We start from the raw sequence: 14,777 nt of genomic DNA, 5'->3' as shown, positions 1-14,777 counted from the left end.
AGAAGTATCACGTATCGCCTGGCTATGGTTGGTGGTGTCTAGGGAAATGTTTTAGAGCCGAGAGAATTACCTCACTAATATTGATATTATTTATACCGTCTCCCCTAACCAACGAAACCCGTTTTAAGGGAAAAAAAATAATAATAGTTGAAAAAAACGAATAACTTATAATTTTCGTACGGACTTGGGTGAAATTTACTCTCTCGTGAGGAAACACTTGAGAGAGAGAGAGAGAGAGAGAGAGAGAGAGAGAGAGAGAGACGTGGGATCTTAGGGGCCAGAGGTGGCACTTGAAGTCTGTGGTGTAAAGCAAGACTGAGGCGCCGTCCTTGAGGGTCTTAAAGTTATTGTACTTAAGGAGGCAAGTTTTTGTACCCACTAGATTATGAATTACCGTACACCCTCTCTCACCATCACTGTCAACAACTCTTGTACCATTACTGTCACAACCACTGTCACCACCACCATCTGTCACCACTAATGTCTACCACCACCTGTCACCACCTCTGTCACCACCTGTCACTACCTCTATCACCAGCCTTGATATCACCAGAATGGAGTAACCAGCCAGAAACTACCTCGAGTGAGTCAAAGGGAGAGAGACAGGCGCTGAGATGTTGGGTGAGTTGACGAGGAGAGAGACAGAAGGAGACGGAGAGAGACAGATAGGAGAGCGAGAGAGACAGAAGGAGAGGGAGAGAGACAGATAGGAGAGCGAGAGAGACAGAAGGAGAGGAGGGGAAAATGACACGGGGGGGGAGTGAGATAAAGGTAGAATATATGAGAATGACAGAAAAGAGACGACAATGGCAGGGAAGGAGTGAGAATAGGCGAGAATGGCAGAGGAGGGACTGAGAGAGAAGGAGAATAGGTGAGAATAACAGAGCGTGGAGTGAGAAAGAAAGAGAGAGGGTGAAGATGGGTGAGAGAGAGAGAGGCTTCCCCCTTCCTCCTTGCACCAAGTAATCAAATTCTCTTCATAGCTTACGTTGTTAGCTTACGTCATAGGCCATGTAATAGCTCATGTTATAGCTCTTGTTGTATTGCTTATGTTATAGCTTCATAGTTTATGTGAAAGTTTATGTGAAAGTTAATGTTTTAGCTTATGTTATAGTTTAAGTTAATAGCTTATGTTGTAGAGAATGTTATAGATTGTTTGACAGCTTATTACCTACACCACAGCTAACATTATTTATAGCTTACATGACAGCTTAAGTTCCAGCTTACACGACAGGCTACTGCACTAGGATTCTGAGGTGTCGGGATCTCATTATTCCATCTTCCACGACTCTCCTACTCATATTTATCTCCAGCAGGGGGCGAGAGGTGTGCCCCAAGGGGAGACGCGGGGTCCAAGGACGTCTTAGAGGCTCTACATCTTGAGGGCGTGGACTCAAGATGGTGTTAACAGGGTCGTGTGTTCGCTTTTGGGTAAAATTTGTTCGTTGAATTTAAGGGTTACCGGAAGATTAAACCCCTAGTTTATTTCACCTAAAGACACCCCAGCTTATTTCATCTGAAGATTAAATCCTCAGCTTATTTAACCTGAAGATTAAACCCCCAGCTTATTTCACTTGATTAAACACCCTAACGCTAACCTAACCTAAGATTAACCTAACCTAAATTTGGTTAATCTAGCCCCCAGGTAGACTTTGAGATGTGTCGAACCGTAGCGGAGTTGGGCAGCAAGACCTGATCAACCTTTGAGTTCTTCATTTGTAAACAGAACCCACAAGGGAGTGAACTACTAGTCAAGTCACGCCAAGACTCTTAATAATAAATAGGATGAACATTTACACGGCCATGTTACGACTATTAAAAAAGTATTTAACTCATTTAGTAAATTTATGAGTTAATGCAGGAGATAGAAATCGGAAAGCAATTAAAACGGGGAATTCAAAGGCGGTACATGTATGTTATTTAGACGAAATGACCCCTGAACGGAATAATGTCAATATATACGACATAAATCCAAAATTAACACTCACATTAAAAGCGCAATATCACTTACTGTATTTTTTGGTAATTAAAGGGTTCCTCAGATTAGTTAATTATGTAATTTAGAACCGGTAACTGTGTTGAAAACAGTATATCGGTGTTATTACGTTTAGCCATTAAAAAGACTTACATCAAGGCAATATATAACCGTGGAATATATATATATATATATATATATATATATATATATATATATATATATATATATATATATATATATATATATATATATATATATATATATATATATATATATATATATATATATATATATAGTACGCATTAAATGATCAGCTTCACATTTCACATCATGACACCCATTAAATCATCAACAAATTCTCACTCGGGAATATTGAACGTGAGAATTTCATATGGCCAATTTAACCAGCAGGAGACCTCTAGAGACCGAGTCAGACCAGGATATTGACATCCAATCAGAGGAGGTCTTCCTTGCTCACTTTGAATACACGAGAGGGAGATGACGGCCAGGTTTAAGGGTTTGACATGAAGGAAAATGTCCCACCAGGCAGACAATTTTATCTGAACTTGGCAGTTTGACCGAGGACCTGATCATTAAATTGGGCATATTGACTGGCAGCCTGAGAGTTTAGCAGATAGAACTAACAATTGGGCAGTTGGACTTTGGCAACTAAACCAAGGCATCTACAGTTTGGTTAAGATCTTGATCATTAAACTGGGATATTAACATACTAACCAGTACAGAGTCGGGGCGAAACCTTCACAGTCACAACCTGAGTTAGTTACAGTACAGAGAAATATGATATTTGGGAAATGAAGTTCTTGTATATCGGCTGACGTTCTGTACCCTAAGTGCTCTTACTTCAAGTGACACTCGTAGAATCTGTGACCAGCGGCTGTGTTTCTTGACTTCTGAAATACTGCAGCTGTAAATTTTTCTTTGAATTCAATAATGTATCACAACATAATGGCAAGCGTATGACTGTGTTGTTCAGCTGTAGATACCAACACACACACACACACACACACACACACACACACACACACACACACAGCTTATTGGGCTGTCCAATGAAAGTACAATACATGAAACTGAATTCTAAGTTACTGACACAATCTCAGTTTTACTTCCACCATCTGGTATTCATCTCTCTCTCTCTCATAATCTTTATTCTCGTATAAGTAGACCAAGAGATTATGAACGCCCTTTAGTTACATGAGCTTACAAGTTATTTAGAGTCATACCAAGTTGAAAATCGAAGCCACATTGACGACTTTTTTTATATCGTAATGTAGGGGTCTATAAGCTGGTGTGGGTTCGTTGTCCTACCCGAAGGTAATGTGAGTTTCGAGAACTTATTGTTAAAAGATATTCGTCCTTTGTTCACTTTATATTCTTACTTAATTATTTAACTTTCTTCATAATTCGACTTTATTCCCAAATTACCTGAGAATATTGGTGTTATGGTCAATGTAAACATGATTCCAACTAACTCAACACTCTTGTTTTATGGACACAAGTAACAGACGTCACCTTTGAGTACTATAATCGACTCGGTTAGTCTTGCCATCTTCCTCTGTATGTTTTGTTATATTTCTCTTTACACACTGAATTTTAATCCCCTCTTTACTTCTTCACCTCAGTAGTCACACACGACTTACCACACTGTTTATAAATATATAAATAAAAAATGTCCCCCCCCCAAGCAAGGTCTCTTTCCTCCTTCCCTGGGTGAGATATTGAGGAGATGGGTCGTGCCACCTCCCCTGATGGACGAGGCCCTGGGGTCTAACCTGCATTACCAGATGAGCGAGGCCCCTGACGGATGACTCACAGGGCTACCCGATCACCCTCATTGTGGAAGAGAGACTCGCGGGATGGAGTTTCTGGTGGGTTGGGTAAAAATGAGAGGCTTTCTTGTATTGGATGTGAAGTTATGAGGAGAGTTTCTGGGGTAGAGGGGAAGATGCTCGTAAGGGAGGAGATGGCTTAGAGGGATTCAAAGGTCATATGAGGGAGTGGATTGCCTGGATATTACCTCTCTCTCTCTCTCTCTCAATTTTAATGAGTAAACACCCTAACGCTATACCTGGGGGTTTAAGTTAGATTAGGTTGGGTTAGGTTGGGTTAGGTTAGGTTAGCATTAGGGTGGTTTAGTTAGGTTTGGTCTGGTTACGTTACGTTAGGTTTGGTCTGGTTACGTTACGTTACGTTAGGTTAGGTTAGCATTAGGGTGGTTTGGTTACGTTACGTTAGGTTTGGTCTGGTTACGTTACGTTAGGTTAGGTTAGCATTAGGGTGGTTTGGTTAGGTTAGGTTAGGTTTGGTTAGGTTAGGTTAGCATTAGGGTGGTTAATCTTAGGGTGAAATCAACTGGGGGATTAATGTTCATATGATCCCTGGGAATTTCCTCTGGTATATGAGGTTAATTATTAAATATAATATATATGGTGTTCCTATGAGGTGTTCATAATTTGTTATTGGTTATGTTAGGTTACGGTAGGTTAGGTTTGGTTAGGCTAGACTAGGTTATGTTAGGTTTGGCTATGTTATTGGTAAGGTAGGAAGCTTCAAAGTAAGTCAATTATCACCAGAGTATGATGTTTAATGATGCGTTAGATATTATTACCCAAAATATTACCATAGGGGGTATTAGAGGCCAGAGTGTATGAGGTATATAAGAACGATAAACATTATGGTAAGAGGTACTTGCTAAGGTTTAACTCTTGTACAGGTTTAAAGTAAAATTTGGTTTACATAGGTTTAGGTTTAAAGGCTGTTTCTTGAATTGACTACACACACACACACACACACACACACACACACACACACACACACACACACAACATAAGTACATAATAAATAAATAAAAAAGTAAATGTAAATAATAATAATTGTTATCTAAAATATTATGAATCCTTAACATTGATATATTAAGTAGCAGTGTTAGGGAGGCAGAGGTTGACATACTGCTGTCTTAACACGTCACACTCTCTAGTAATAATAATAATAATAATAATAATAATAATAATAATAATAATAATAATAACAACAATAACAATAATGATAATAGCTGTAGATAAACAATAGAAATTTTGTCTAATTTACTGCACGTTGTTGTTATTGTTATTTACTACACGTTGTTGTTATTGTTATTTACTACACGTTGTTGTTATTGTTATTTACTACACGTTGTTGTTATTGTTATTTACTACACGTTGTTGTTATTGTTATTTACTACACGTTGTTGTTATTGTTATTTACTGCAAATCATTGCTATTTACTCGTGCATATATCACTAGAGACATTATGCAATAACTACAGCCAAACTCCGTTACAACAGTGACAGAAGGCATATAATTGTATTTACTGAAAGCTGTTTTTTACGTTAATTATCTGGCCGTCCACTATTGCGATGTGTGTATTACGAATTTCATTATCCTCTCCCTGTGTGAAGTGTTACGCTATAACCAACTGGTATTATCGGTAACTGAATATCGGTTTCGAGTATTCCATTATGTGATTAGTTTTGTGTAACAGGTGAGTGGTCAGTTACCTTGATACAGTGTACAAATAATTAATAACTTGGAGAAGCAATACCACTTTTTACTGTATATACCTTGGAGGTGTTCAGGCAGTTTCTTGGTTAGGTTAGGTTAGGTTAGGTTATATATAAAGTATAATAAATTTACAAGGATGAACCTGATTTTGTTTTACAGATATATTTCAGAAATATATTATTTATTGGTAACTAAAGAATATGTCGTTGAAATGTTAAGCAATGAATGATTAAGCCATTCAAGGCGTGCTAACATTAACTCTCTACACCGAAGTTGAATTATTTACTTCATTGATTTGTTTGTTCAGTTTAATGTAAACGGCTGATTTGAACTCTAAAGCGAAACTGACGTCATTGCTAAGTATGGATAAATTTGCTTTCATTGGTACAACTTAATTGAAATTATCTCGTGTATGGTAAACTATGTTCTGTACAGTTAAGATATTATGTATTTGTGTAAACATAAGCAAACTAGCGATACCTTAAATGGCCTAAGAGAGGTTAGGTTAGTTTAGGTTAGGTTAGGTTAGGTTAGGTTAGGTTAGGTTAGGTTAGGTTAGGTTAGGTTAGGTTAGGTTTGGATAGGTTAGGTTAGGTTAGGTTACGTTACGTTAGTTCGAAGAGCAATGAAGCTATTTATTTATAGTTTTATTATGACTATTTACATGATCGTCTCTAAAGAAGACTCCCATAGTTAACATCACCGTGCAGGTAAGATCACTACCTGTTACCCTAATTAACACAACAGCCTAACCAGATTTAATACTTTAATATCCTCACTTACCCAGACCACTATGAAGGATTGATAGTCATCACGTAATAATTAGTCAGTAATCAAGGCGCTTAATCTTCCGCGATTGAAGATTATCCCGATTGTTGATGTGAGTAATCCTTCATGCGGGCAGGTGTGTGTGTGTGTGTGTGTGTGTGTGTGTGTGTGTGTGTGTGTGTGGTCATCAAGACGAGACAGCTTAAGTGGTCCTCATCTCTAGTGGGCCAGACATCATTTACACTAGCCATCTGCATTAGAGCCCACTTAGACTTGGACCAGTCATTAGTGGTCATGACGGCCATCGATGACACCCAAAGAACTAGAGCATTAGGCTATACGTCTGTCTATTTGTTTGTTCTTTCTTCGTTCTCATTATACTAACACGTATCTTGTTTGGCTCAGTGGAATTTAAGAATGGGAGAAACTGCAGCTGGTCTATTTGGCCTTTGTTTTTAAGGTCGCTCTTGTAGTGATGCTGGGCAAGATAGTGCTGGATTATATATAATATCTCTGTGGGTGTTGGACGTGAGGTAGTAAGGTTGGATGGTGGACGTGAGGTAGTAAGGCTGGATGGTGGACGTGAGGTAGTAAGGTTGGACGGTGGACGTGAGGTAGTAAGGTTGGATGGTGGACGTGAGGTAGTAAGGTTGGATGGTGGACGTGAGGTAGTAAGGTTGGATGGTGGACGTGAGGTAGTAAGGTTGGATGGTGGACGTGAGGTTGTAAGGTTGGACGGTGGACGTGAGGTAGTAAGGTTGGATGGTGGACGTGAGGTAGTAAGGTTGGATGGTGGACGTGAGGTAGTAAGGTTGGATGGTGGACGTGAGGTAGTAAGGTTGGATGGTGGACGTGAGGTAGTAAGGTTGGACGGTTGACGTGAGGTAGTAAGGTTGGATGGTGGACGAAACATGAGCTCCCTGACTGGGCTGGTCTGACTCTTCGTGTCGGCTGATCCTTCACCTTGACCCGCTTACACGCCGCCTCCCGCCCGCCTCCATGAAAGAGAGGGCGGATTCAATAGCTCCCAGTAGAATGGAGGAGAATTTCATGCTCCTAGTATAGGATTAGAAACTGTTTTCAAAGGATTGAAGTTATGAATCCAAACAGGATTGACAAAAATGGACTCCCCTGGCTCTGAAGTAATCTGACATGATTCGCTCTTCGATCAGTGTAGTGTCTGGTTTAATCTATTTCCCATTTACATTTGTGAAGAAGGAAAGTTGTTTTTATCATTCCTCTGTTTTAGACTGATTGTTATCTGCTCTTTAATTGTCTGATTGTCATTTCGTTTAATTATTTAACTACAGTACTGTACATTCAAATATACTTCAAAAGTTATTAGATATTATACATTCAAAGGAACTCACTTATAAAATGAATTCTCTTTTCAAAACAAAATCTTAATCGTAATCTGGTGTCACTTTTGTTCAATAATTCATTCTCCACACTTAATGAATTTCCATCAGTAATATTGATCGTGCACTAGACATACAGTATACCATACCTGTTAGTTACTATCTTTCCATGCACATTCCTTGACCTCAGCCGCTGGGAACCTCTCCTCATTGTTCTGTGGGATTTTTAAATATCCAGCAGGTCAAGTTAGTGCCAAGAAAAAGCTCCTTCTGTTGGGTTCTTAACGTGGATATAGAGCGGTGTGTTATGAGACGTTCCTGAGCAGCTTCCGGTATGATTCATTACACCCGACTCACCTTATTCTGTGTGTGTCTTGAACGATTCCTTCCTTGTCACTCATTTTTTAACAAAGCAATATTTTTTTTCTCGAATAAACAGACGAGATCCACATTGATATCAACATCTTTTTTGCGTACTTTCTTGAGTTTGTGTGTGAATATAATTAATTCCACCAGTGAAAAAAAAAACATCCCCTTGGGGTTCAATCAAAAAAGTGAATTGTGTAAACAGCATAATTTTAACCACGATTTCCGATACAAATAATGGGCAGAACAACGACTCTCAGTGAAGGGATTTTCCTCATTATCGACGTTCCATTTGTTTTTCTTAAGGGCGTAATATAAAACCTCACTACAACAAGAGTTCCTGAAACACTACATTTTGCTCAGGAATTTTTTTTTTTTTTTCTTTTATATAGAATATGTGTACGTTGGTGGTTAGGTGGAGGAAGAGACGTACAGGTGTTGTGGAGTTGATATGCAGGTGTTGAACAGATAATATTCAGGTATTATACAAATGTTGCTGAAGTCTTATACAGATATTGAGCAGGTGTCATAAATAAACGTACGTTGTTCCGATGTTGTACAGGTGTTGAGCAGATGTCATAAATACATTGTTCAGGTGTTGAGCAGATGTCATAAATACATTGTTCAGGTGTTGAGCAGGTGTCATACATACATTGTTCGGGTGTTGTATAAGTGTTGTGCAGGTGGCTCGAAAGTTGGCGTATCTTGGCGGAAGTTACGGAGTTTGTGTTAAAGTTTACGTACTGAGAAGGTGTGTGTTGGATATATATTAAGTGGACGGCATGAAGGGAGCGAGTTAAGAAGAATGAGAATATATGACCCATAATAGGGGTGAGCTAAATAGGAGTGAGCTATAATAGGGGTGAGCTAAATAGGAGTGAGATATAATAGGGTTTGAGCTAAGTAGGAGTTAGCTATAATAGGAGTGAGCTAAGATAGGGGTGAGCTAAGATAGGGGTGAGCTAAGATAGGGGTGAGCTAAGATAGGAGTGAGCTAAGATAGGAGTGAGGTATAATAGGGTATGAGCTGAGATGTGAGGGAAAGGTAAGTTAAGTTAGACAACACTAGTGCGAGGAAGAAGTATTTCAAGAAGATAAAATTAAGAAAGATTACGAGACGCCCAGACTGAACTGACGGCGATGTGAACGAGTGTAAAAACTGACACTATGAAGTTGGTAAACAAGATTGTGGTGTATAAGAACTAAGATGTGAAAGTAAACATAAACATTGGCTGGTCTTAGGTGCTATTTAAGACGGTATTTGCTCGTATATATATATATTTCCCTGCTTCAGCAACTAATTGTTTAAGTAGACACACACACATACACACACACACACACACACACACACACATGGAAAAATATAAATAATTTGTCCTGTAATTTTTAGGGAACTACAGTATATGCTGTAACCTCTTTCATGTTAAAAGACCAATTTATATCAGCCTATTAGTACCTGCATGGTTATTACCCACGCTAACGAGGGACGATAATATTTACCTGTACCTGTTATGTGTTATACCTGTTAAAACCTAATAAAACAACCTCCCTGATTACTGATATTGTATCGCGGACTTGTTTTGGTTAGGTTAGGTTAGGTTAGGTTAGGTTTGATTAGGTTTTGTTACGTTTGGTTAGGTTAGGTTAGGTTAGGTTTGATTAGGTTTTGTTACGTTTGGTTTGGTTAGGTTAGGTCAGGTCATCAACAGACTTAACAAGGAAGTTATCACAAGTGGTTTCTATCGATGCTAGGATGGGGTGTGTACGCTAGATGTGTTTACATACTTTTATGCATGTTTACGTGTGCTTGTGTGTACATGTGTGGGTGGACGTGTTTCTATGCGTGTATACAGTGATAGCTTTTGCGTTTATGTTCGTGTATAGGCAGATGTGTGTAGATTTCTGGGGTGTATATAGGCGTGTGCGTACATGGCATTACATAGACTATGCGTTAATAAAACAGGGACAAAAAATACGTAAAGCAATATCAGATATAGACACATCTGAGAGAGAGAGAGAGAGAGAGAGAGAGAGAGAGAGAGAGAGAGACACTGCTAATGTGAGATAAAATTTCCCAGACGATGTAAACAAAGATAAAAATAATAATGCATAAAGTAAACCCAAAAAAGAGAGAGAATTTACATATATTTCATGTGTACTTAGAGGAAGGGCGAGATAAATCAGGGAGAGAACTAATATAGACGAATAAATCTTAGCCGCCGGGACCGTTGGCAAGGGAGAGAGTGATGGATGTTGGCCCGGGTTGTTTGGTCAAGTCCTGCTGGGAGTAGAGGCCAGAGCTAACTCTCTCTCTCTCTTAATACCTGCACCCCCAGCAAGGAACATTTACACGTCTTCATTCACACATAAACGTGAAGGGAAAAAAAAACATTACCTCAGGCTAAACATGAAACCATCCCGACTACCTCCACAGAGCACCTTGCCTTGATTTATTTACTTCCATAAGAAAAATAAATGATCAGATAAACTAGGTGACTTGGATCATATGTCAACATTCTTCAGACAGACTGCAGTTCGTCGACACCTCCTGATAAAACAAGGGATGGAGAAGGATTGATCATAGCTGCGTTAGTGTGAGGGTTGGTGGTAGAAGGATTGATCATAGCTGCGTTAGTGTGAGGGTTGGTGGTAGAAGGATTGATCATAGCTGCGTTAGTGTGAGGGTTGGTAGTAGAAGGATTGATCATAGCTGCGTTAGTGTGAGGGTTGGTAGTAGAAGGATTGATCATAGCTGCGTTAGTGTGAGGGTTGGTAGTAGAAGGATTGATCATAGCTGCGTTAGTGTGAGGGTTGGTGGTAGAAGAATTGATCATAGCTGCGTTAGTGTGAGGGTTGGTGGTAGAAGAATTGGATCAGTAGCTATGTTTAGTGTGAGGGTTGGTAGTAGAAGCGACTGATCATAGCTGCGTTAGTGTGAGTGGTTGGCAGTAGATGATTGATCATAGCTGCGTTAGGTGTGAGGGTTGGTAGTAGAAGGATTGATCATAGCTGCGTTGGTGTGAGGGGTTGGTGGTAGAAGGATTGATCATAGCTGTTAGTGTGAGGTTGGTAGTAGAAGGATTGATCATAGCTGCGTTGGTGTGGAGGGTTGGTGGTAGAAGGATTGGATCATAGCTGCGTTAGTGTGAGGGTTGGTAGTAGAAGGATTGGATCAGCTGCGTTAGGTGTGGAGGTTGGTAGTAGAAGGATTGGATCATAGCTGCGTTAGGTGTGAGAGTTGGTGGTAGAAGGATTGATCATAGCTGGGTGTTAGTGTGAGGGGTTGGTGGTTAAAGGATTGACTATAGCTGCGTTAGTGTGAGGGGCTAGTAGAAGGATTGATCATAGCTGCGTTAGTGAGGGTTGGTGGTAGAAGGATTTGATCATAGCCGCGTTAGTGTGGAGGTTGGTAGTAGAAGGATTGATCATAGCTGTTAGTGTGAGGGTTGGTAGTAGAAGGATTGATCATAGCTATGTTAGTGTGAGGGTTGGTAGTAGAAGGATTGATCATAGCTGCGTTAGTGTGAGGGTTGGTAGTAGAAGGATTGATCATAGCTGCGTTAGTGTGAGGGTTGGTGGTAGAAGAATTGATCATAGCTGCGTTAGTGTGAGGGTTGGTGGTAGAAGAATTGATCAGTAGCTGGTGTTAGGTGTGGAGGTAAGCAGTAGTAGAAGTTGATTGATCATAGCTGCGTTAGTGTGAGGGTTGGTGGTAGAAGGATTGATCATAGCTGCGTTAGTGTGAGGGTTGGTGGTAGAAGGATTGATCATAGCTGCGTTAGTGTGAGGGTTGGTAGTAGAAGGATTGATCATAGCTGCGTTAGTGTGAGGGTTGGTAGTAGAAGGATTGATCATAGCTGCGTTAGTGTGAGGGTTGGTAGTAGAAGGATTGATCATAGCTGCGTTAGTGTGAGGGTTGGTGGTAGAAGAATTGATCATAGCTGCGTTAGTGTGAGGGTTGGTGGTAGAAGAATTGATATAAGGACTTACCTAACTGAGTGATACAGCTATTTAACCACCAAGTATGACAGAATTAAATGAGATAACATCTTCCTAAGTGACCTGCGCCCCTTAAGAGTTTTTTGTAGTGTTTTGTAGTTTTTTTTACGTCATTAACTACAAAGAATCTGGCAACGCTTCCACAAACCTGTATTGTTACTGTACGCTGTTGTTGTTGCTGTCTAAAACGACCCACCCACTACAGAGCGTCGGGGCTGCGTTGTAGTTTATTTAAGATACAGGATACAGTAGCCGTTAGACCTAAATAACATCCTTGCGTAAAGTAACACCACTAACGAACATAGGAGGAGATAATCCCCGATGCTGGTGAAACACACGGCCCAGCAACCGACCAGACCCGGCCCATCATTCCAGCTCTACAGTAGACTTTATGGTAATTATTCGTTGCGTTCTATTGGCTGATTTTCAGTCAGTTGCCGTTTGTGCAATCCTTTCTTGACACTAAACGCGGCCATTTATGTTGTATACGATAATTCTCTTCATAACATTACGTTTTATGGCAGGTGATCCCATGTGAGGCGTACTCCACCGCGCTGATATATGAAGCCCCTTGCATCTGCGTCCTGCTATAGCGATCAATGGCAATCAGCATCGCCTGAGGGATTGAGAATGTATATCGGGGTCGTTAGGAGTTTGTTTTGTACCTCCGAGGAGTAAGTTATAGTCGCTATCTTCGTCCATCTTGATGCCAAAACAGTCGATCTGAGTCCAATATTTTGCCTGAAAACCCTCGTCTGGATGTAGAATCAATGAATTTCAGCGACATATTTTCCAAAAAGATACTGTTAAACTAGAAACTCTGATATCCACCTGCTAATACTCCCTGTTCCCCACCTCCCATTATTGTGTGATCCATGACTCCCGTAACATTATCACAGCGGCACAAATCCTCAATCAGTCTACATCAGTTAATAAAAGAGTGTCTGCTGTACAGATTTGTGACTAGTATTAAAAAAAGGTCAAGAGAATAAACTCACACGGTAGTCTAACCTCTGACCTTAATTAACAAAAATAGGTAAATTGATATTGATTTTTTTTAAAACGTAATGTTTGTCGCAAGATATTTGTTTATTAAATTTTACCTCAGATGGTTAAGTTTGGGGTAATTTTGGTGTAACAATGTGGTTTACTTTGGCTCTTGATGCTTAAAGACCGACTAGGCTGCAGGTATAGTTGATAAAGAAGCTTCCTCGGCAACACTACCCAATAGAACCACCAGTCACCAGCACCTCCACCCAGTAGAACCACCAGCCCCTCCACCCAGTAGAACCACCAGTCACCAGCACCTCCACCCAGTAGAACCACCAGCCACCAGCACCTCCACCCAGTAGAACCACCAGTCACCAGCACCTCCACCCAGTAGAACCACCAGTCACCAGCACCTACACCCAGTAGAACCACCAGCCCCTCCACCCAGTAGAACCACCAGTCACCAGCACCTCCACCCAGTAGAACCACCAGCCACCAGCACCTCCACCCAGTAGAACCACCAGTCACCAGCAGCAGTAACACAGGTCTCCAGCAGTAACACGTCTGCCTGGCCGTCACATATAACAGCAGGCGGGTGATCCTGAGAGACCCGAACACCCGGCTGTAATGAGCTCACGTTTTGGTCGCCAAGGTCTGAGTGACCCTCGTCTCCAGAGGGTCACCTTCCTCGCCCTGTTTTTCCACTACTCACTCGCCGACACTGGCAAAACTGTCCACTTCAGGCACGCACCACGGAGGTCATTTGCCCTGAACGTCCTCTTAAAGTGGACGCAAAAGGTTGTTGTTAACAGACTTGCACTGTGTGAGCGTCCACTCCACCGCCCTGAAGAACTCTTACCGCCGTAATATTTGCCTTCAGGGGTCGTGAGGCAGTTTACGCTGCCGTCACAATGTTCTCAAAGTTTGGATCTGTTTCTTGCTTTATTTCTCCCAGAGTTGGAGGATATCTATCTTATTTGCGATCAAATTTATTATTCCCTTAACAATTAACAGGTACAGAATTCACTATGAGAGAAATTTTTTCCCATACAAAAATATTTCACTGCGGACAGAATTCAAACCTGTGCGGGCAGAGCCCAATGGATTTCAAGTCCATCTCTTTAACCACTCGGACACCACAGCTGTGCACGCATTATGACCAGGTGTGTGAATATAATTACCAGCTGCTACAGGTGTGCTAGCCTAACAATATTGTGTGTTTCGTTATGAGTGCCTTCACTACTATATATATATATATATATATATATATATATATATATATATATATATATATATTGGAAAATGGAAACAACGGAAGCTAAGGTACCTGTTGTTTCCATTTTATTATCAAGATTTATCTTATCCACGTTTTCATTGTGATTTACATGAAATATATATATATATATATATATATATATATATATATATATATATATATATATATATATATATATATATATATATATATATATATATATATATATATAAGATTCTCTGGTAAATATACAGGAAAAAGAAATAGAAGCGGTGGGGCGGGTGAGCGTCATTTGTTCTCGTTGTCAGCCGTCGTCACGGTCATCCCCGTCACGAGTGTTAACGAAGGAGGGAGAAACTAAAGGTGAGTTAGAGAACACTCATGGCCAGCACCCCTCACAGTCACCAAGTGCCACCTTGGTGAGCTTCCTCACTTTAGTGAATTTCGTGACCTGGGTGACCTTGATGACCTTGGTGAGCCTCGTGAGCTGGCAGGTAAAACGT

The 14,777-nt window shown here is 40.4% G+C and overlaps 1 non-coding gene across 1 annotated transcript; it reads right to left on the bottom strand.

The window, feature by feature from the left end:
• Positions 1-14,080: 14,080 nt before the first annotated feature.
• Trnas-uga lies at positions 14,081-14,162 on the bottom strand. Its single transcript has one exon. It is a non-coding gene; the product is annotated as a tRNA-Ser (tRNA).
• Positions 14,163-14,777: the final 615 nt, after the last annotated feature.

Source organism: Homarus americanus, unplaced genomic scaffold, assembly GCF_018991925.1.
Source record: "Homarus americanus isolate GMGI-L3 unplaced genomic scaffold, GMGI_Hamer_2.0 scaffold51972, whole genome shotgun sequence".
Taxonomy (NCBI): domain Eukaryota; kingdom Metazoa; phylum Arthropoda; class Malacostraca; order Decapoda; family Nephropidae; genus Homarus; species Homarus americanus.
The sequence above is the reverse complement of the archived record's forward strand: the minus strand, read 5'-3'. Positions and strand labels throughout refer to the sequence as shown.